Consider the following 21,921-nt stretch of genomic DNA (forward strand, 5'->3'; position numbering starts at 1 on the left):
CCATCAGTCTCTATAAGATTACTAACAACTTCACAATAAAAAAATTGGGGTCTTGCTCTGTGAAAAGGGGGTTTAATTATGTGCTTCAAGTGTTGGACATGTTAAAGTAAATGGCAAGGTATGGAAACATTATTACATTGAGGACTTTATAAATGTTGAAGCAATTCAATGAACATCAGAGGGACCCAGACCTTACCCTTTGTACTGCGTATGATTTGAATTAGTATATTCTTACCTTTAGTGTGCCTGTTATATTTTCAGTAAGTTTATATAGACATCGATTCAGGCAGGTAACAGTAAATGATTTTTTTTCGGCGTAAGCTGTATTAAGCCAGCTTTTCACCTTAGCCTGACCTTTGTTAGCGTCCAATAAAATTCAAATAAAACTTCCCGCGGCCAAGTACAGATGAATACACTTCATTGACTGCATAAATGGCTGATTTGAGAATACGACCAGACCATTGGAAACATGTCCACGTCTTTGTAACACTGTTTTACTGCGGGTTCAGCATGAAACAATTTTATATCTAATGAAAAGGCTTAATAGATAGAACAGTTTTACACTCAATCTCGACATCAATACAGTTTGTGCGTCCACCTTTTATTTTCAGAAGATTTTCAGCGCGAGAACGTTTGCACTTAAAGGCTTTTTTCTCATATACTAACTTCCATATTCCTGTCAACATGTTAACATGTTAAAGTATAGAGAGCAGTGGAAGCGAAGACTCACTTTAATGCATTGCATTTCAACTCGCGAGGTATATCGGGTCAATTTGCGGCCGCTGTGTGTGAATGTCAGAGTTTACATACAGGTCATCGCTGCGTCTCTACCCTATGTGCTGATCGGAGTTCGCGGCCAGGAAAATAATCGTTACATAATAAAGACGCTATAGCGTGAACTCGGTGAACTGGAATTTTCTTTAGACCAGACAGATGTTAAATGAAGATATCCAGCGATATCATATGGTATGTCAATAATAGATTCTTAATGTGTTTTACAACAATACCATAATAAATATTATTTTTAATTAATTTAACAAGAATTATGCCATCATATTGACTAATGAATTAAGCATGAGCGCAATGATTCTCGATACTGTTAAAAATCGAATCAAATAGCAACGCCAGACAAACCACTAAAACAGGTTTGTTCGAAGAACGCGCGTATAAATATTGAAAATATATACGGATGCTTCGCGTGTGGCCGGTTGACTCATATGTTTTAATTTCACTTCCATTCTTCTTTTGGTTTTCTGTTTTGTATCTATACGTTTATGACCAGCAATATGTAATAATGTAAAATAAGCCGCGAAAACTCCGCATATCACCCCGTACTGCGTTTGCTGCAGCTAAGAACTGCACAGAAAAAGACATTCGCTATCTTTGATCTCATTCATTGAAGTCTTTACCTTTCATTAACTGCAACCACAATCAACGCCGTATATCTTTTTTAAAGATATTTCTTGTCTTACATTAGATGATAAACTGAATAATGCCACTAATTGTAAACAATTTAGTGCCCAATATCATAGTGACCAATAGCTTTATATTCTTTGTACAGTCAATGTTGCATAACTGCTGACAACACAGGCAAAATGATTATGATTAATTCATGAACAAATCATGAACAGTTTGAAAACAAAGTTCATGAACATTCAGCATCCAGTTCATGAAAGTCATGAATGATTCTTGAACTGAAAATGAGACTATTCATGATCTTTTCATTACATGAATTATTCATGAAGATAAAAAAGTTCATGAACTTAAGAACATTTATGAACACAATTCTTGAATGTTCTTAAGTTCATGAACTTTTCATGTTCATGAACAATTCATGTAATGAAAAGATCATGAATAGTCTCATTTTGAGTTCAAGAATCATTCATGAACAAGAAACCGTCAGAGACGGGTGATGCTCCCCAAAGGTTTTTTTGTCACAATGTTGCACTATATATTCAGATAAAAGGAAACGTCTTGAGGGGCATAACTTTGGACAAATAATACGATGGATGGTTTAGCAACTTAAACATTTCAAAGGGCCATAACTCTCTCAATAAATCATCTAACCAGAACCCACAAATAACATGCGCATCTCCTCAAGGTAGTTAAGCTTCCCATAAAGCTTTATTGAATTCCAGTCAGTAGTTGGGGAGAAATAGCCCGAAAAAGAATTGCACTATATGTACAGTTTATAGAAAATTTCAAATGGCCATAACTCTGTGAAAAATCATCCGACCATAACCGGCTGATAATATGCACATCTCCTGTTGGTAGTGAAGCTTCCCATAAAGTTTCATTGAATTCCCGTAATAAGTTGCTGAGAAATAGGTCGGAGAAGAAATACACTATATGTACAATGGAAAATTTCAAAGGGCCATAACTCTGTGAAAAATCATCCCAAGAGAACCAGCTCATTATATGCACATCTCCTTTTGGTAGTGAAGCTTCCCTTAAAGTTTCATTGAATTCCAGTCATAAGTTGCTGAGAAATCGCCCGGACAAGAATTGCTCTATATGTACAGTTAATGGAAATTTTCAAAGGGCCATAAGTCTGTGAAAAATCATCCAACAAGAAACGGCTGAAAATATGCACATGTCCTCTTGGTAGTGAGGCTTCTCATAAAGTTTCATCTAATTCCGGTCATTAATTGCTAAGAAATAGCCCGGACAAAAATTGTGCACGGATTGAGGGACGCACGCACGCACAGACGGACAGACGAAGCGGCAACTATATGCTCCCCCCCCCAAAAAAAATTGGGGGGAGCATAATAAATCAAGAACTGAAAGATTACTTTTCATGAATTGTGTTCATGAACTGTTCATGAAGTATTCATGAACTTTGTGGTTCATGAATGTTCTTAAGTTCATGAACTTTCAATGTTCATGAATAATTCATGTAATGAAAAGATCATGAATAGTTTCATTTTCAGTTCAAAAATTATTCATGAATAATTCAAGAACTGTATTACTTTTCATGAATTTTGTTCATGAACTGTTCATGAACTTTGTGGTTCATGAATTTTCTAAAGTTCATGAACTTTCAATGTTCATGAATAATTCATGTAATGAAAAGATAATGAATCATTAGTTTCAGTGACATATATTTAAAAATTCTAAAGCCAACTAGCCCATATTAAATTGTCTAAGATTCTTAGGAAAGGCCATCATACTGTTTGTCTGTTAGAGCATGCTAACTACTCCCCCCATCCCCCAATTTTTTCACACACAAATAGAGCCTGATTTACTACTATAAATCTCAAAGGTTACACCCCACTAGTAGTTACATGCTGTAAACACGGGAGAGCCTGTTAAATCATGCTGTTCATAAGGTGTTAAAACCCACCAACACCCAATTTGCCTCTCATTACGGCTCCCCCTTATCAGACACGGTGCACAAGAATTCACTCACAGCACTGAGCTGCCGTGGCAGATTTCACAACATCTCTGCTACTGGAGATCATGCACACACACACAGCTGGGCTTTTGGCTATGAATCCATCTGATCCTCGCTCTGCGAAAACAAGGCTTAATGCATGAGGATAAAATGTCATCTCAAATTAGCCTGTGCAGTCCACACAGGCTAATCAGGAACAATGCTTTCTGCTTTAATGGTATTTTTTTTAAGGAATTCTCTTCTTAGTGAAAATCCAGTATAGATGGAAAGTGTCTTCATGCTAAGCCTGTGCAGACAGCACAGTCTAATTTTAATTTATAGGACAACATTATACGCACATTCATTATGCCCAGTTTTCCCAGATCATTCACACACACACACAGATGGGCTCTAATGGCTACGAATACATCTTCATTACCTCCACTCTACAATTCAATGGCAGGTTCATAACATTATAATCATTGTAAAAAAAACATCACACAATTGAAACATTATCTTGAAAACTTCATTAAATATAATAGTTAATTTACAAAGTAAAGTGTTCATTTAAACAATTAATTTCACTGCTTGCAATAACAATAAATTAAATATAATAAAATTATTTTTTTAAATAAAAACTGTAATTGATAGCTGCTATATTTCAATAATTAAATTTCAATTGCATTCACTATTTTACTTGTTGATGATGCTATTTTTGTTGTTGCTACAATCTTGGTGCGGTTGCTGCCATTGTTTTTTTATGCTTATAATGATTGTTATTGTTGTTGTTGCTGCAAAACTGTTGATGCTGTTGCATTTTTGATACTTTTGCTGTTGTTGCTGCTAAATTGCTGTTGCTGCTAACATGTATCCGATGCTGTTGCTGGTGCTGCTATTGTATCTATATATTCAATTGCTGCTACATGTTGCTGCTTATGTTGATGCTTGCATGTTGCTGCTGGTGCTATTGCAAAATTGTTGCTGCTGTTTTTGCCAAATTGTTGCTGATGTTGTTGTTGTAACTTTCTTGTTTCTGTTGCTGCTAGCATGTTGCTTCTGCTGTTGTTTTTTTGCAGCCAACAAAAATATGTTTTGTTTTATCTTTATCACAAAACACACTTTGCCAAAAGACAATCTTCATAAAGTCCTGCTTGTCATTAAGCACAAATCATTTTTATGCAAATTCCAAAAATATGGCGTGCTTTAAACTTAGAGACATCAAAAATACTTTTATTTGCACGTTTCCATTTACTTAAGTACAACACTTACAAAATTTTGCTAAGCTGTCTCTTAGCAAAAAAAACTTTCAACAATTGTGCAGCATGTCTTTAACATTGTTGATCTAAATTCATGGCTTTCCACCATATGTATGCTTCCTATACAACTTCATTGTACTTAGTTCTACTTCACAAAGACATTAATTTTCAAACCAATTAGTACTCAGAATAGAGTACTGAGAATGGATAGAGTTTTATGAGAGACCGTCTTTGTATGCCAAGTTTTGGGACAAAGTGCTTCCACATTCATTCCAATTGGTTAATTGTTTATACACCAATATTTTCAAGAGCAAAAAGACGATTTTAGACTGAACACAACATGTTTTCAATGTGATAATAATTACACAGACAAAATGTGGATACAAAAAATGCACTTAATATCAGAGACAAAGGCATATATCAGCGCTTGAAGAAATTCTTGGATCCTGCTCAAAACATCAAGAATTTTCGTGAATTAAACATCAAAATGTATCAAATACTTTTGACAGTGTTGGTTATTAAATATTCCAATTTCCCTACCATCTATTATGAGACATCAAACGGCGCTTTTTATAATATAGAATTAATAAAAGCTCCTGGGCTGGATTCTACCAAATTCCACCATGGAATTGAAATGTCAGATGAAATATCGCAGCACTTGCAAAGAAGTCCAATTTCACTGGGAGAAATTTTATGAAATTTGTTAAGTAATTAGTTTTAATGTACATCGAAGTGGGGGATATCAAGAGCAGCTATGAACATCAAATATACTATATAACAATATTACACTCAGACAATGTTGATTCGCTGTTTCTTCCTATTGCACCTGATATATAATATACATATATCACAGCGTCCATAGTTCAAGTGTTGGTTCATGACACTGAAACTATATTGTATGCATATACCAGTTCATAATTTGATCAATAAAATTGAATACAACAATTGTGACCAAATGTGAAAATTCTTTTTTTATATAAGTTTTTGCTATGTTTTTTCCTGATAATAATTACAATAGAGATACACATAACTTTTTTATGAGACTTTGCTTTTTTCCAAACCCCAACTGCCCCTTTCATTCAGTCAGAAACAAACATTCATTTGCACAAACCAAAATTATAATCTACAGGTACGGTATAAACTCCTAATAAATGTCTTCAAAAATAATCATCATCAACATGATCAAAATATAACTGCTTCTGCAGATGTGAACATGCAAAGCGTTTTTGAGAGATGTTCACTAGCGTCATGATCACCAAGGCAGTGACAAAGGAAACATCGCAGCAATGCGGGCTTTCTGAAATCAACGACCGCGCTTCACATCCTTGGCATGCCTTTCCTCTACAGGTAAATTCTTTCCAAATGCTTCATTTTAACAAAAGCATCTAAAAATCCATTGTTTTCTAAGTAAATGTGAATTAACCCAGGTAGATAAAGCTGAGGCACTCTCAAATTTATTTTTGTTCCCATGGTTACGGGAGCTTGTGAGGCCCTCAACAACAAAGAATGTTGACAGTAATTTGATTTCATTCTAGAAAGGTCAGGTTTCCAGTAAACTGACACATGTATATGGTGTTAGTTAGCATTATATTATGTTGTTGTGTTTTGTACGTTGTTTTTACTATTTACATAAATCTTTTAGACACATTTTAACTAATAGGCTAGTATTGTCATAATTGCATATATTTTCTGGTGCAAAAATGCAATAATTGGCAAAAGATTTAGCTTCAACTTTTACAGAAAATGAGACTGAATTTAAATAAGTTGTAAATAATGTTTGAACAAAAATTAAAAGTAAACTTCAAAGTTAAGGTTTTATAATATTTTTCTTCCCAGTTAAAATTGTGCAATTTATATACTAATGCACATATCTTCTTTATGTGCAGTATATTTTAATTGCCAAAATAATAAATATAAAAAAGTCAGAATTCTTTGAATGTTCTGTATTACTGACAAATGGTTATTATAAAATGTGTTCATCATTAAATGAAAAAACACCAACATTTCAAATTAATCATAATCATATAAAGATTTAATTCGAATGACGTTCATAAATTTAAAAATATCTTTTTTTTTCAAAGTACACATCAGATGAAGGTGTGCGAAATTGAGTTGACAAATTTTACTGTCAAAGAAAACCCATCTAAATGTTTTCTTTCATTTCATATGTTTTCTTTCGTGAACCCCTCAGGCAAAATTTAAACATCTTTCTGTTTTAGTAATTTTTTTGTGTTCTTTGTTGACAGAAGTATCTCCGAAGGCCTGATTTCGACCAAACTCTCCAATTTTGATAAGTTAAATGAACACACTCTAAAAATATAACTTTCAACAGGGTCAGGCATTTTGGTTTATGACCACTTAACTCACTAATTAAACAGGCATTAATTTGTACATGACATGTACATGTATCATGCAGCTTGACCATGCCATGTTTTGAAGGCCATTTCAAGATTTAAAACAACACTGTAAGTATACAAGATGTCACATGTCAAAGTAACAGTGGACATCCTTCAGAGCTTGCTGACACGATAAAGGATGGCCACAGTTAAACTACAACATTTTCTGGGGATTGAAAGTAAACAATGGACAGTTGAAAAATTTGAATGATTCATTTTTACCAAACTTTACCTACCAATTTGTCATATAACTAATGGACAAAGAAATTGTGTTGACAAGTAAAGAGACCAAACTTGTGTGGTTACAGGATGTGTTCACAGATTATTGTTGCTTTTTAAATTGTTCTTCAAGTATTTACTAACAAACCTAAAGACTTTGAATAACTTAAGATTATTATATTTTGAAGAACAATAGGACTGTGAGACTACTTGAATGCTTACCTGAGAAACTCGCTGTCCGACTTTTTCACAGTACCTAAGTTGTATACACCTTTACCACTTAAATGTGTATTTTCATGCATTAGTAGTCCCTTAGAAAGTTAAATTTAATTAAAGACCGTTCTTACTAGATTCAAGTTTTAAAGGCTTCATTTCCAACCCTTAGTTACTGATAAGCAGCAAACAGCATAAAACCTTGTTGCTGCTGCTGTTTCTACTGATAATGTTGTTTCAGATAAATTGATGCTGTTGCTGTAATTGTTGCTGCTTCTGCTTCTGTTGCTGATAACTTGCTGATGTTGTCGCCACTTACTTGTTGATGATGCTTTTGTTGTTGTTGTTGTTGTTGTTGTTGTTGTTGTTATTGCAATCTTGGTGAAGTGACTGCCGTTGTTTTTTATGTTTACATGTTAGTTATTGTTGTTGTTGGTGTACAACTGTTTATGTTGTTGCAACTTTTGTTGCTATTGCTGCTGTTGCTGCTAACTTGTTGTTGATGCTGACATGTATCGGATGCTGTTGCTGCTGCTGCTGCTACTGTATCTATATAATCAATTGCTGCTAACATGTTGCAACTATTGCTGATGCTAGCATTTTGCTGCTGTTGTTGTAGCCAAAGTGTTTCTGCTGTTGTTGTTGCCAAATTGTTGCTGCTGTGGATGTTGTTACTATCTTAATTATTTTGCTGCTAACATGTTGCTTCTGCTGTTGTTACTCGCAGGCTGTTCTGGTTTTATGCTGGTTGCAAAAGCCATTTTCTCTTTGCTTCTTATGGGAGAAAGGATAATGCAAGGGACCTCTGCATGGTTTGGGGCTACCTTTGACTACAGAGGCCAAAATGTGGCTACATAGAGGTACGAGGTTTGTCTAACATTTGGCCTTGAGAACTAAACATGTTTCCACATTTTGTTGAAAATATTTTATAATTTACCTCAGCATGCGTCAAACATGTGCAAAATTTGTTCAAATGAAGCAAATACTATTTCACAAAAGCAAACATTTTCATGAAAGGTGAACCTTCATGTTCATGAACTTCTCAAGATTTGCCTGAACCCTGTAATCATCCTTGTAATACACAAAGTGGGACATTGAGAATTCTTATTTTAACCTAAAGGAAAAATATAAAAGCAAAAAAATTAATTTATATTCATTTACAAGCCATTTTCATGTTAAAAACAAAAAAAATGTAATATTTATTCATATACATGCCATTTTCATGTATAAAACTTGCTAATACACACAGTTTGTTTGTCTTATAATAGCGTTAAAGCAGACATTGAACAAATATTGTTTAACTTAAAATGAGAACATCTAACCCCCGAGTGTTAACAGGGAATACATTTCTGATGTTTTTTGCAGACGAATATCCCCAATCTATAGAAAGCCAAATTATAAGTTATATAAATTTAACAAGTACACACTAAGTACAGAAAAAATAACAATGCCCCTGGGTGGAAACACAGCTCTTTACTATGCAAGCGTTCAGACAGTACATCTATAGCAAACACATCAGGCATTACAATACAAGTAGCATATATAAAGTCAGATATATACAGTAACAATCCCAATTCAAAAATGAGAAATCAAAATAACTTTCAAGTTTACTTAATCAAAATACAACATAACTAATATTTATACTTTAAAGAACATAAAACAGGAAAACTTAGGCCATCCTTAAAAAATTGTTTGTTTGGCATAACCCGACCCATGTTAATTTGGGTGGGTAGGAAGGTAGGGATTGCATTTTTTTTTTAGTTATTTTTTTTTCTGACATTGAACTCCGACATATACCAAACTGAAAGGTAATTATCAAATAAAGCTCCAAGTCTTCTGCCTCATGTAAGGAAATTGGTAAAGATTTTTCTGCACCGTCCGTATCACCGCACGTGTATTCGTAAGTCTATTTTTTCTATAAAGAACTTCGAAAATATAATTTAATCGACGAAAAATACTTTATCCGAAAACGACAGTCCAAAAATTGTACGCATTTTGCATATGAAATAAAATGTGCATATCGTTTGACTACAGAAAATGAAAACAAGTAACCTAGCAAAGACGTAATTAATATACTATTTGCTTGACATATTACTTTACAATAGCATAGTTTGTGAGTAAAAAACAACAAATTAGTTATAACATTTTAATTTCAATCAAGAACAAAAAGGTGCAACATCTTCGACATGTAACTAATTATTTAATTATCATCTTTTAATTCAGATCGAAAGTCGGTAGAAATTTTTAAGTGATCAGCTTAAAAAATTTTTTTTGAGTGTTACGCTTCTTTTCATTTGCTTATTTTTTATACAACTTTTGCCATCGGTCGTTATATTGTAGGCAGACGACAATATCAACTGTGTATTCCATTATCTGCGCATGAATGACCAAATTTAACCCGATAGGGAACTCAATGTTGATTGGCCAGCTACCTAAATTATGCGCTTCAAAACGTTGATGGAAACAAAGAGAAAAATAGTTTAAACAAGAAATATCTTTCAAAAAGATAAACGGCGTTGATTGTGGTTGGTTAAAGGTAAAGAGTTTAATGAATGAAATCAAAGATAGCATATGTCTTTGTCTGTGCAGTTCTTAGCTGCATTTCACGCAGTACGGGATGTTACGCGTAGTTTTCGCGGTTTATTTTAAATTATTACATTTTTCTGATCATATATCTATAAATACAAAAAAGAAGAAGGGAAGTGAAATTAAAACGTGTTAGTCAACCAGCCACACGTGAAGTATCCGCGCGTTCTTCGGACAAACCTGTTTAGTTGTTTATCGGGCATTGCTATTTAATTTGATTATTTACAGTATCGGAAATCACCTCGCACATGCTCAATACGTTGGTCAATATGGTGGAATAATTCTTGTTAAATTAATCAAAAATAATATTATCATGGTTTTGTTGAAAACATATTAAGAATCCATTATTGAGATACCATAATTACATCGGCGAATATCTTCATTTAACATCTGGTCTAAATAAAATTTCAGTTCACTTAGTTCACGTGATACCATCTATATTATATAAAGATCCCTGTACTGACTGCGAACTGACCCTGATTCATTGCGGCTTGGAATGCAATGCTTTAAAGTGAGGTCGCGATTCCATCGCTGGAACCACGGCTTGTTTAAAATTTCATACTTTTACATGTTTAATGTTCAATTTTGAAAACAATTAAAATGGTTTGGCCAAAACTTATATCAGGATATCGAAAAAAACGATACTTTTATGTACTTAAACATACTAGTACACAGACAGGAATATGGAATTAATTACTAAATATGAGAACATAGCCTTTAAGTGCAAATGCTTTGGCGCTGGCAATCCTCTGAAAATAAAAGGTGCACGCACAAACCATATTGATGTGAACAGTTGAGTGTAAAACTGTTCTTTCTATCATGCCTTTTCATAAGAGATAAAATTATTTCATGCTGAACACACAGTAAAACAGTGTTAAATAGACGCGTTCACGTTTCCAATATTCTGGTGGTATTCTCAAATCAGCCAATGGACTAAATGAAGTGTATTCATCTGTGTCTAGCCGCGTGCATCTTTTTGAATGGGATTAAAGGTCACCTAAGGTCAAAAGTGACATTAAACAGCTAACGCCGAAAACTCCCACTCCAGATTAAAATGGCGGATGTTTTCAATGAAATTTAACGAGATTTAAGCATACATGTATTCGCAAATTATATTTTTCTTGAGCCAAATTCGCTATACTTTCGCAAATGGCAAACGACAGCGCGAGCCCTGTAATAGTGAGCATTTAATCCAATAATAACACTTTCGCAATGCTCGCGCTGTCGTTCGCCATTTAATTCATTTGCGAAAATATTGAGAATTTGGCTCAAGAAAAATCTAAATTGCGAAAATGCGAAAATTAAGTAAAATTTTGTTGAAAACATCCGCCAATAATAATCTAGACTGGTTTTCTATATTTGTCTCTTTGTTTCAATGAAAGTGTTAACAAAACCCGGTTTGTACCTGATTAGACATCACTTGACCTTATTGTTAATGAAGTGCACATGGTAGCCAATCAGCATTGAGCTCGCTTGCACATGACATGACATTGTCAAATGAAACGTGATAACGGGTGGAGCTATCGGATAATATTGGGTCATTAATGCGCAGATGTTGTATAATTTGAATACACATTTAATATCGCCGTCTGCCTCCAAAATAGCGACCGGTCGGAAAGTCACATAAAAAGATAAGCAAATGAAATAAAAACGTGACAATACCCGTCAATAAATATTTCTAAACTGACCACTTTTCATCTTTCTACCAAATATTTACCGATCTGAATTAAAGAGTGATAATTAAATAATTAGTTATATGGCGATAATATTACACATCTCTGCCGATTGCCGAATTGAATTGAACGGTGATAATTACTTTATTTGTTTTTTTACTCCCAAACTATCCTGAACGACAGCAGCGTATTTTAATTAAAGGGATACGAGAAAAACATGAGCGGTTTACTTGTATTTAAAGTCCTTTTAATCGCATATGCATATGTCAAACTAGAAATGGCGCGGCAGAGGCCGACGCGTATCCCCACGCCGCATGTTTGACCCAAGGGCGCCCCAGGGTTGATCATGGGGCCATGCATAGTTGAGATTGACTGTATTGTCATAAGAGAAGTTCAGTATCAATTAGAAGTGAATGGGTGTAAAAATAAAGAAGTTATAGTAAAAGGCAATTTTGGGAGGGTGTGGCCTATGTGGGCGGGGTGCCCCAGGGTTGGTAATGGGGCCATGCATAGTTGAGATTGACCGTATTGTCATAAGAGAGGTTCAGTATCAATTTGAAGTGAATCAGTGTATTAATGAAGAAATTATAGTAAAAGGCAATTTTGGGCGGGTGTGGTCTATGTGGGCGTGGCGCCCCAGGGTTGGCAACGGGGCCATGCATAGTTGAGTTTGACCGTTTTGTCATAAGAGAGGTTCAGTATCAATTTGAAGTGAATCAGTGTAGAAATGAAGAAGTTAATGTAAAATAACCTAAATTTTTTTTATAGTAAATGGATTTTTTTGGTGGGTGTGGCCTATGTGGGCGGGCGCCCCAGGGTTGGGATTGGGGCCATGCATAGTTGAGATTGACCCTAATGTCATAACAAAAGTTCAGTATCAATTTGAAGTGAATCCGTGTAGAAATGAAAAAATTATAGTAAATGGAAATTTTTGGTGGGTGTGGCCTATGTGGGCGGGGCGCCCCAGGGTTGGGAATGGGGCCATGCATGGTTGAGATTGACCGTATTGTCATAGGTGAGGTCCAGTATCAATTTGAAGTGAATCGGTGTAGAAATAAAGAAGTAAATGTAAAATAACCTAAAAAAATGAGTGATAATTTCTGACGCGGCCCCACCCCAACCCCTATAACTTTTGACCCAGGGGTCAGATCAAAATTCCAAATAGTGCACCGTCGCACATATGCTCATAGCTACCATGTGTGTAAATTTCAAGGTTCTAGTGCTTTTAGTGTAGGAGGAGATAGTGGCCAGGACGGACGGACAGACGGACGGACGGACGGCGGAGATCACCACAATATCCCCACCTTTTTTTCAAAAAGCGTGGGGATAATAAATAGGCGACTCAAATACGGTACGCGGTTTTGTTCATTGCTATTCTAGATATCCTTGAAAGAGCATTCAATTAAATGACACAAATAACCGGAAAGGATAAAAAGCGGAAAGGAAAAATTTAGCCATAAAGAATTTTCGGCGAGCAAAAAAAAAAGTTTTTTGGAAAGAAACAAAAAAAATTCAGTCAGGCTGATTTTAGTGGGTCGGTCGGGTTATGCCAAACAAAAAAATTTTAAAGGATGGCCTTACATATATTTCACTACAATTAAGTCAATAGGTCATCAGAATGTGTTCAATCATGTAAGTTCTGGGACATTGTCGACCATGATCATAAGTTCTGGAGGCATGTTATATCATTTTAGCTTTGGGACATGGTCAATCATTATAGTTCTGGAGACATGGTAAATCATGATTTTTCTGGAGACATGGTCAACCATCATAGTTCTGGAGATATGATCAACCATGATAGTTCTGAGACATGGTCAACCATGATAGTTCTTGAGACATGGTCAACCATGATAGTTTTTGAGGCATGGTCAATCATTATAGTTATGGAGAAATGCATGATAGTTCTGGGACATTGTCAACCATGATAGTTCTGGAGGCATGGTCAATAATGATAGCTTTGGGCCATGGTCAATCATTAGTTCTGGAGATATGGTCAATCAATATAGTTCTGGAGACATTGTCAATAATGATACTTCTACATGGTCAATCATGGTAAATCATAACAGGTCTGGAGATATGGTCAACCATGATAGTTCTGAAAAATGGCCAATCATGATAGTTTTGGTGATATGGTAAACCATGAAAAATCAGGAGCCATGGTCAATCATGAAAGCTATGGAGATATGGTCAACCATGATAGTTCTGAAGATATGGTAAATCATGATATTTCTGGAGACATGGTCAACCATGATAATTATAAGACATGGTCAATCATGATAGTTATGAGACTTGGTCAATCATGATAGTTCTGGGACATCGTCAGCCATGATTGTTCTGGGACATGGTCAGCCATGATTGTTCTGGGACATAGTCAACCATGATAGTTCTGGAGACATAGTCAACCATGATAGTTCTGGGGACGTGGTCAATGATGAAAGTTCTAAAGACATGGTAAATCAGGAATATTCTAGAGACATTGTCAATCATGATAGTACTGAAGACATGATCAACAATGAAAGTTCTGGAGACATGGTCAATCATGATAGTTCTGGGGATATTGTCAATCATGAAAGGTCTGGAGACATGGTAAATCATGAAAGGTCTAGAGATATGGTCAATCATGATAGTTCTGAAGACATGGTCAATCATGATAGTTCTGAAGACATGGTCAATCATGATAGTCCTGGAAACATGGTCAATCATGATAGTTCTGATACATTGTAAATCATTAGAGTTATGTGACATGGTCAATCATGAAAGTTCTGGGACATGATCAATCATAATAGTTCTGGGACATGGTCAATCATGACAGGTCTGGAGATATGGTCAATCATGAAAGTTCTGGGATATCGTCAATCATGATAGTTCCGGGACATGGTCAATTATGACAGGTCTGGAAATCATGGTCAATCATGACAGGTCTGGAGACATGATCAATCATGACAGGTCTGGAGACATGGTCAATTATGATAGTGCTGGAAACATGGTAAATCATGATAGTGGTGGAAAATAGTCCATCATGATAGTTCTGGGACATGGTCAATCATTACAGTTCTGGATACATGGCCAATAATGATGGTTCTGGAGACATATCAATCCTGGTTTCAAGTTCTGAGGACACAGTGTTTTGAAGAAGTTCATCTTGAGCCTCCTTATTTGAAAATAACATTGGGGCATTGCCCTCTACACAATAAGCTGTATGTTGTAGGATCATCACCCAGATAATTATTTACTTATTTTACACAATTTACATTATTTACCCACAAATGTATGCATCATCTTTACGGCTTACAGCCACAGAAGTATTCAAAATCATTCAAAAAAATGTTAAGTATTATTTTCCTTAGTATTATTTTTTAGCATTTCAAACAAAGTCACTTCTCTACTTACACCTTTTTTACTACAAACTTAGCCAGTGAACAGAAAAATGAACATTGTTCACAGAAAAATATTTATGCCCCCCTTCGAAGAAGAGGGGGTATATTGTTTTGCACATGTCTGTCAGTCGGTCCGTCCACCGAATGGTTTCCGGATGATAACTCAAGAACGCTTACGCCTAGGATCATGAAACTTCATAGGTACCGTAAATCCACGAATATAATACGCCCTCGTATATAATACGCACCCCCGAGTTTGGTCAAAATTTATTGGTAAAAATTGAAAATCCGAGTAAAATACGCACTAAAAAATAAGTGTCCGAAATCGGCCATTTCCAAAAAAAATTGGCAATATATTTTTGTGTTGTGAAAATAGAAAATCAATTTGGTGTTGTCAACTATCTGTTTCACAGTAATACCCCAGTATATTGATCGGGATGTGTTATAGTGCTGTTGTCATGACAGTTGCATAATGAATATCTCTGTCAATTGTTTATATTACAATTGATTGTTACCGATAACACACGGGCCCCTTGCTGACATCCGGGTCAAGCAGTCATAATTGCAAAAGAAAGAAGCAGAGACGCTGTCTTTTGTTTTCACATTTAATTCGATTCGACAATATTCAGGACGAAAATTATTATAATAATAATAAAGTAATAAGAAGACAAAATGGTTACATGTACTTCCGTTTTTATAGTTGTCTAGATGAATTACTTTTCCGAAGTGTTACAAACTCGATACTTTAATTAAACTAAAAATACAATTAAACCGCTCGTGTTTTTCATGATCTCTTTAATTAAAATACGCTGCTGTCATTAAGGCTAGTTTGGGAGTAAAAAACAAATTAATTATCACCTTTCAATTTAATTCGGCAATAGGCAGAAAGGTGTAATAGACTCTATTAGCATCATAAAACTAATTATTTAATTACCACTCTTTACTTCAGATATGGTAAATATGCTGTAGAAAGATAAATAGTGGTCAGCTAAGAAATATTTATTTACTGGTATTGTCAGGTTTTTTTTTCATTTGCTAATCTCTTTATACGACTTAGCGTCCAGTCGCTATTTTGAAGGCAGACGACGATGTTAACTCTGTATTCAAAGTATACAGTGTCTGCGCATGAATGACCCAATATTATCCGATAGCTCCTCCCGTTCCCACGTTTCATTCGACAACGTCATTTCATGTGTAAGCGAGCTCAATGTTGATTGGCCAGCTACCATGCACATTTCAATAACAATAAGGTCAAGCGATGTCTCATAATCGGGTACAGACCGGGTTTCGTTTACTGTTCGAATTGCGAACACTTTCATTAAAACAAAGAGACAAATATAGAAAACCAGTCCGATATAAATGGCGGATGTTTTCAATAAAATTTTACTAGATTTTCGCATTTTCGCAAATAAGATTTTTATTGAGCCAAATTCTCAATATTTTCGCAAATGGCTCAAATGGCGAACGACAGCGCGAGCCCTGTTGCACCCCTTTGATGTAATGGTGTAGTTCAAAATGGCTGCCGCAAAGAGAATAACAACGATTAAGTTGAAAATTTGCACAGGAAAAATTTTGTTCTGCTCTGAACTCATATATTATACGCACCCCCTACTTGAAGAAAAAATCGGCAGGTAAAAAAGTGCGTATTATATTCGTGGATTTACGGTACATTGATCATGACTCGCAGATGACCCCTATTGATTTTCAGGTCACTAGGTCAAAGGTCAAGGTGACTCGAACCGGTAAAATGGTTTCCGGATGATAACTCAAGAACACTTTCGCCTAGGATCATGAAACTTCATACGTACATTGACCATGACTTGCAGATGACCCCTATTGATTTTCAGGTCACTAGGTCAAAGGTCAAGGTCATGGTGACTCGACACAGAAAAATGGTTTCCTGATGATAACTCAAGAACGCTTATGCCTAGGATCATGAAACTTCATAGGTACATTGATCACGACTCGCAGATGACCCCTTTTGATTTTCAGTTCACTAGGTCAAAGGTCAAGGTCATGGTGACTCGAACCAGTAAAATGGTTTCCGGATGATAACTCAAGAACGCTTACGCCTAGGATAATGAAACTTCATAGGTACATTGATCATAACTCGCAGATGACCCCTAATGATTTTCAGTTCACTAGGTCAAGGTCACAATGACAAAAAACGTATTCACACAATGGCTGCCACTTCAACCGACAGCCCATATGGGGGGTAAGCATGTTTTACAAACAGCCCTTGTTAAACAAAGCATTAGCCTTAGCCACCTCATGTTTAAAAATAAATCATATGGTAATGAAATAGTTTACAATAAATCATATGTTAATGAAATATTTCACAATAAATCATATGGTAATGAAATATTTTACAATTAATATCATTGTGAAAACTGCTTGCAGTAATTTTATTTAAACACAAAAAATCAAACTTATAACTAATCATTAATGCCACACAATTAAACACTGCCATAACTAAATAAAGTGAAGTGAATTTAATTATCTTAAGGAAATAAAAAGTTCCAAAACAATGACAACCTAAGTAAATAAATAAATCAAAAGAAAAAGAAATAAACAAAACCTCATATCAACAATTCACTTTCTAAATGCTTTTGTTAAGAGTTAATTACATCTCAGCAATATTTTTACGACTTTCTTTTGTCTTGCGAAGGTAAAATACCTCTTTGAAAGTTATTTACACGCTTCACATGTAAGAAAACTTAATTTAATGCCCTTTGGCTCCGTAAATGACTCATGGCAACAAAACTAATAAAACTGCCCATTCAATTTTTCTTTTGGCTTAAAATGCTTTTAATGTTTAACAAGATTGCCTACTGGATTGTCTATTGCTGGCTGGACTTATTCGGAAAAGTGGGCTCGGAACTGGGAAACTGAGTGTTCAGAATACACTAATTGAAACCATAAAACACTTTTCAACACCGGCAACCGAAAATTAATGAAAACATTGTCCGAGGAATTTTTGTGAAATTTCCAAGGAACTTTCTAGCCTGCAATAACCTTTTGTATATGGTTCCAGACAAAGCCAGTGAAATCAATTTTCTTGGTCAGTTTCTAGTCTGGTGATAAATTGGATGTTGAGGATTTTAGTTTCAGCGCAAATCTCCCGGTCTTCTGGACCCATTTAGAATGACAATGTCATTAAAAGAAGATACAAATTTAGCCCATGGCCAAACAGTTTGGGTGAACATTATTGCATTTCCGGAAAAGAAAAAAAAATGTAATTATTCACTAAACATATGTGAGTAATGTCTGATTAAATATATGTGTACTTTATCGTAAAAAATATCAGTGCACGCATTGCGCAAGTCAAATATGATATAATACAGTTTTAAACTGACAACAGCTGTTTATTAAACGTGCACAACAAACACAAATGAAGCACATTTAACATTTTTATCTTTTAACATGCGTGAAACAACTTCATTGTCCTTGTTAGATGTAAACCTTGAATCAAACTTGTTTGATTATCATGAAACATGGTTGACTAGGGTGTTAGATCAGACTTTGAATGTGGTCCATTTTCGCCCTTAGTTACCATGATTTGACTTAAAGGTCTGACTGTAACAATAATGATTTGACTAAGGTCTGACTGTAATAATAATGATTTGACTTAAGGTCTGACTGTAATAATAATGATTTGACAAAAGTCTGACTGTAATAATAATGATTTGACTAAGGTATGACTGTAATAATAATGATTTGACTAAGGTCTGACTGTAATAATAATGATTTGACTTAAGGTCTGACTGTAAAAATCATGATTTGACTTAAGGTCTGACTGTAACAATAATGATTTGACTAAGGTCTGACTGTAATAATAATGATTTGACTTAAGGTCTGACTGTAATAATAATGATTTGACTTAAGGTCTGACTGTAATAATAATGATTTGACTTAAGGTCTGACTGTAATAATTATGATTTGACTTAAGGTCTGACTGTAACAATTATGATTTGACTATAAGGTCTGATTGTAATAATAATGATTTGACTTAAGGTCTGACTGTAATAATAATGATTTGACTTAAGGTCTGACTGTAATAATTATGATTTGACAAAGGTCTGACTGTTATAATAATGATTTGACTAAGGTCTGACTGTAATAATTATGATTTGACTAAAATCTGACTGTAATAATAATGATTTGACTAAGGTCTGACTGTAATTATAATGATTTGACTAAGGTCTGACTGTAATAATAATGATTTGACTAAGGTCTGACTGTAATAATAATGATCTGACTAAGGTCTGACTGTAATAATAATGTTTTGACTAAGGTCTGACTGTAATAATAATGATTTGACTAGGGTCTGACTGTAAAAATAATGATTTGACTAAGGTCTGACTATAATAATAATGATTTGACTAAGGTCTGACTGTAACAATAATGATTTGACTAAGGTCTGACAGTAATTATAATGATTTGACTAAGGTCTGACTGTCATAATAATGTTTTGACTAAGGTCTGACTGTACTAATAATAATTTGACAAAGGTCTGATTGTTATAATAATGATTTGACTAAGGTCTGACTGTAATAACAATGATTTGACTCAGGTCTGACTGTAATAATAATGTTATGACTAAGTCTGACTGTAATAATAATGATTTGACTAAGGTCTGACTGTAATAATAATGATTTGACTAAGGTCTGACTGTAATAATAATGATCTAACTAAGGTCGGACTGTAATAATAATGATTTGACTAAGGTCTGACTGTAATATTATGATTTGACTAAGGTATGACTGTAATAATAATGATTTGACTAAGGTCTGACTGTCGTAATATCGATTTGTCTTAAGGTCTGACTGTTATAGTTATGATTTGACTTTAGGTCTGACTGTAACAATAACGATTTGACTAAGGTCTGACTGTAATAATAATGATTTGACAAAGGTCTGACTGTAATAATAATGATTTGACTAAGGTCTGACTGTTATAATAATGATTTGACTAAGGTCTGACTGTAATAATAATGATCTGACTTAGGTCTGACTGTAATATTAATGATTTGACTTAGGTCTGAATGTAATAATAATGATTTGACTTAGGTCTGACTGAGGTAACATCATAAAAATCATTGAAGAAGCATATGGCTTAAAACAATTAAGCCATATTATTAAAATTCTGCAAACTGTAATCATACTACCTATGATATTCTGCAAATTGTGTTTTGTGATAAATTGCTGAATCGAAGATGAAACTATTTATAATACCTTCAAAAACAAGACAATAACATGTGACTGCAAAATGTAAATCAGAAATACCATATTTATGAGCAGGAGCACACTTTTAGACTTTCTAATCATTGGTGGTTGTTGTTTTTTCCAATCCCAAGTGCTGGCTATTAGACAAGGGTGATAAGCCCCCATAGGCGGAACTAAAGCCAGGAACTGGCAAACCACACTTCAAACAGTCCCAACTTGAGATGGCAAAATCACAATAGATTTACTTTAAGCCCTCTTGATATTTAAATATGAATCAAAATATATACCTATGTTACTTGGGACTCAGACATACATACTTCTAAGGACTGACATAAAATAATCTTGCAAAGACCAGTGCTTCAAAAACGCATGTTTGACTAAAATAGGGAGACAATCCTACAAAATGTGCAATGCAGCAGTTGTTTGGCATTTCTTAGCAAAATGATGTTCTTTCTTTCCAAATTGTTCTATCAAATCACTTTTATTGCAGACAAAAAGACCAAAACTATAGGTTGTCATACACTGTGTGTTAAGCATGTTAAGGTAACAAAACAAAACATAATAAATCTCTAAATGATCTAAAAGGGAATGACCCACAAACAAGATGACTCTACCAAGCTGAGTAAGATGACCTTTGGCCTTGACATTGAGTCTGCTGCTGCAGCAAAGAAGGGGCCACTTTGGGTGAACTTGACAGACAAAGATGATGTTAAATAGGAAAATGAGTCCATGTGTTTGTATTTCATCTCATCTCATGCAATAAATCTCATGTGATGAATCTCATCCAATGATAGCTTTCATGCAATTTTATCTTGTGCAATAAACTCATAACACAATATTATGTTAAGACATAAATCTTGAAATTAAATGAGTTTTTTTTGCACACTGCATTCCATGCAATTTTCATGCTGTTATTTTATTTCAAGTAAAATAGACACTTGCATATATAAGTGCATTATTTAAGTTGACTTCACTACAAAATTGGATTTTAGATTTGATTTTATTTTAAACCTCACAAAATGGAACAGTTTACATGCATGCATCAGACCAGTTTTTAAATAAAGTTATAACGACTACAAATGGAAAGTGTTAATAATCATTAAAAAAAAATTTTTTTATTTATTTATATTAAAAATACAAAAAAAAATTCAGAACCTGAATGAACGATTTTTTTAAAGAATATCTCTGAGATATTCTCCACTCCAAATTTGATGTCTTTCTACAAATTCTTATAATACAGCATTTCGTGCATTTTTTTCAATGGAATTCTGCCATTTTAATGCATAAATGATGAAGCATCTCTGAGACCACTACTGAGGATAAAATGATAAAATTCAAGCGCTGACACTTGTGACATTTTAAATATATTCAACATATCAGTGATATCTGCTTCGGCTGGCATATAAATCGCCATATTATCTGGTAAATTAAGCCATTTTTGTTTTCAATTTCAATCAGGCCATTAAAATGACAGCCAGGGACGTTATCAGAACAGAAATTGTCTGGACAATGTCTCCGCTAGCAAAGGATAGGCATCCCCCAATTAATTAAAGTACCCAAACTATGCACTTAAGATAATAAAGTAGTGCCAGTTTTAAACAAT

At 34.5% G+C, this 21,921-nt stretch overlaps 1 protein-coding gene across 4 annotated transcripts in view; it reads right to left on the minus strand.

Moving 5' to 3' along the window:
* Positions 1-21,921, minus strand: part of LOC127853429 (DNA ligase 1-like) — a 182,968-nt gene that overhangs the window by 117,789 nt on the left and 43,258 nt on the right. The window lies entirely within an intron of this gene.

Source organism: Dreissena polymorpha, chromosome 12 (assembly GCF_020536995.1).
Source record: "Dreissena polymorpha isolate Duluth1 chromosome 12, UMN_Dpol_1.0, whole genome shotgun sequence".
Classification (NCBI taxonomy): domain Eukaryota; kingdom Metazoa; phylum Mollusca; class Bivalvia; order Myida; family Dreissenidae; genus Dreissena; species Dreissena polymorpha.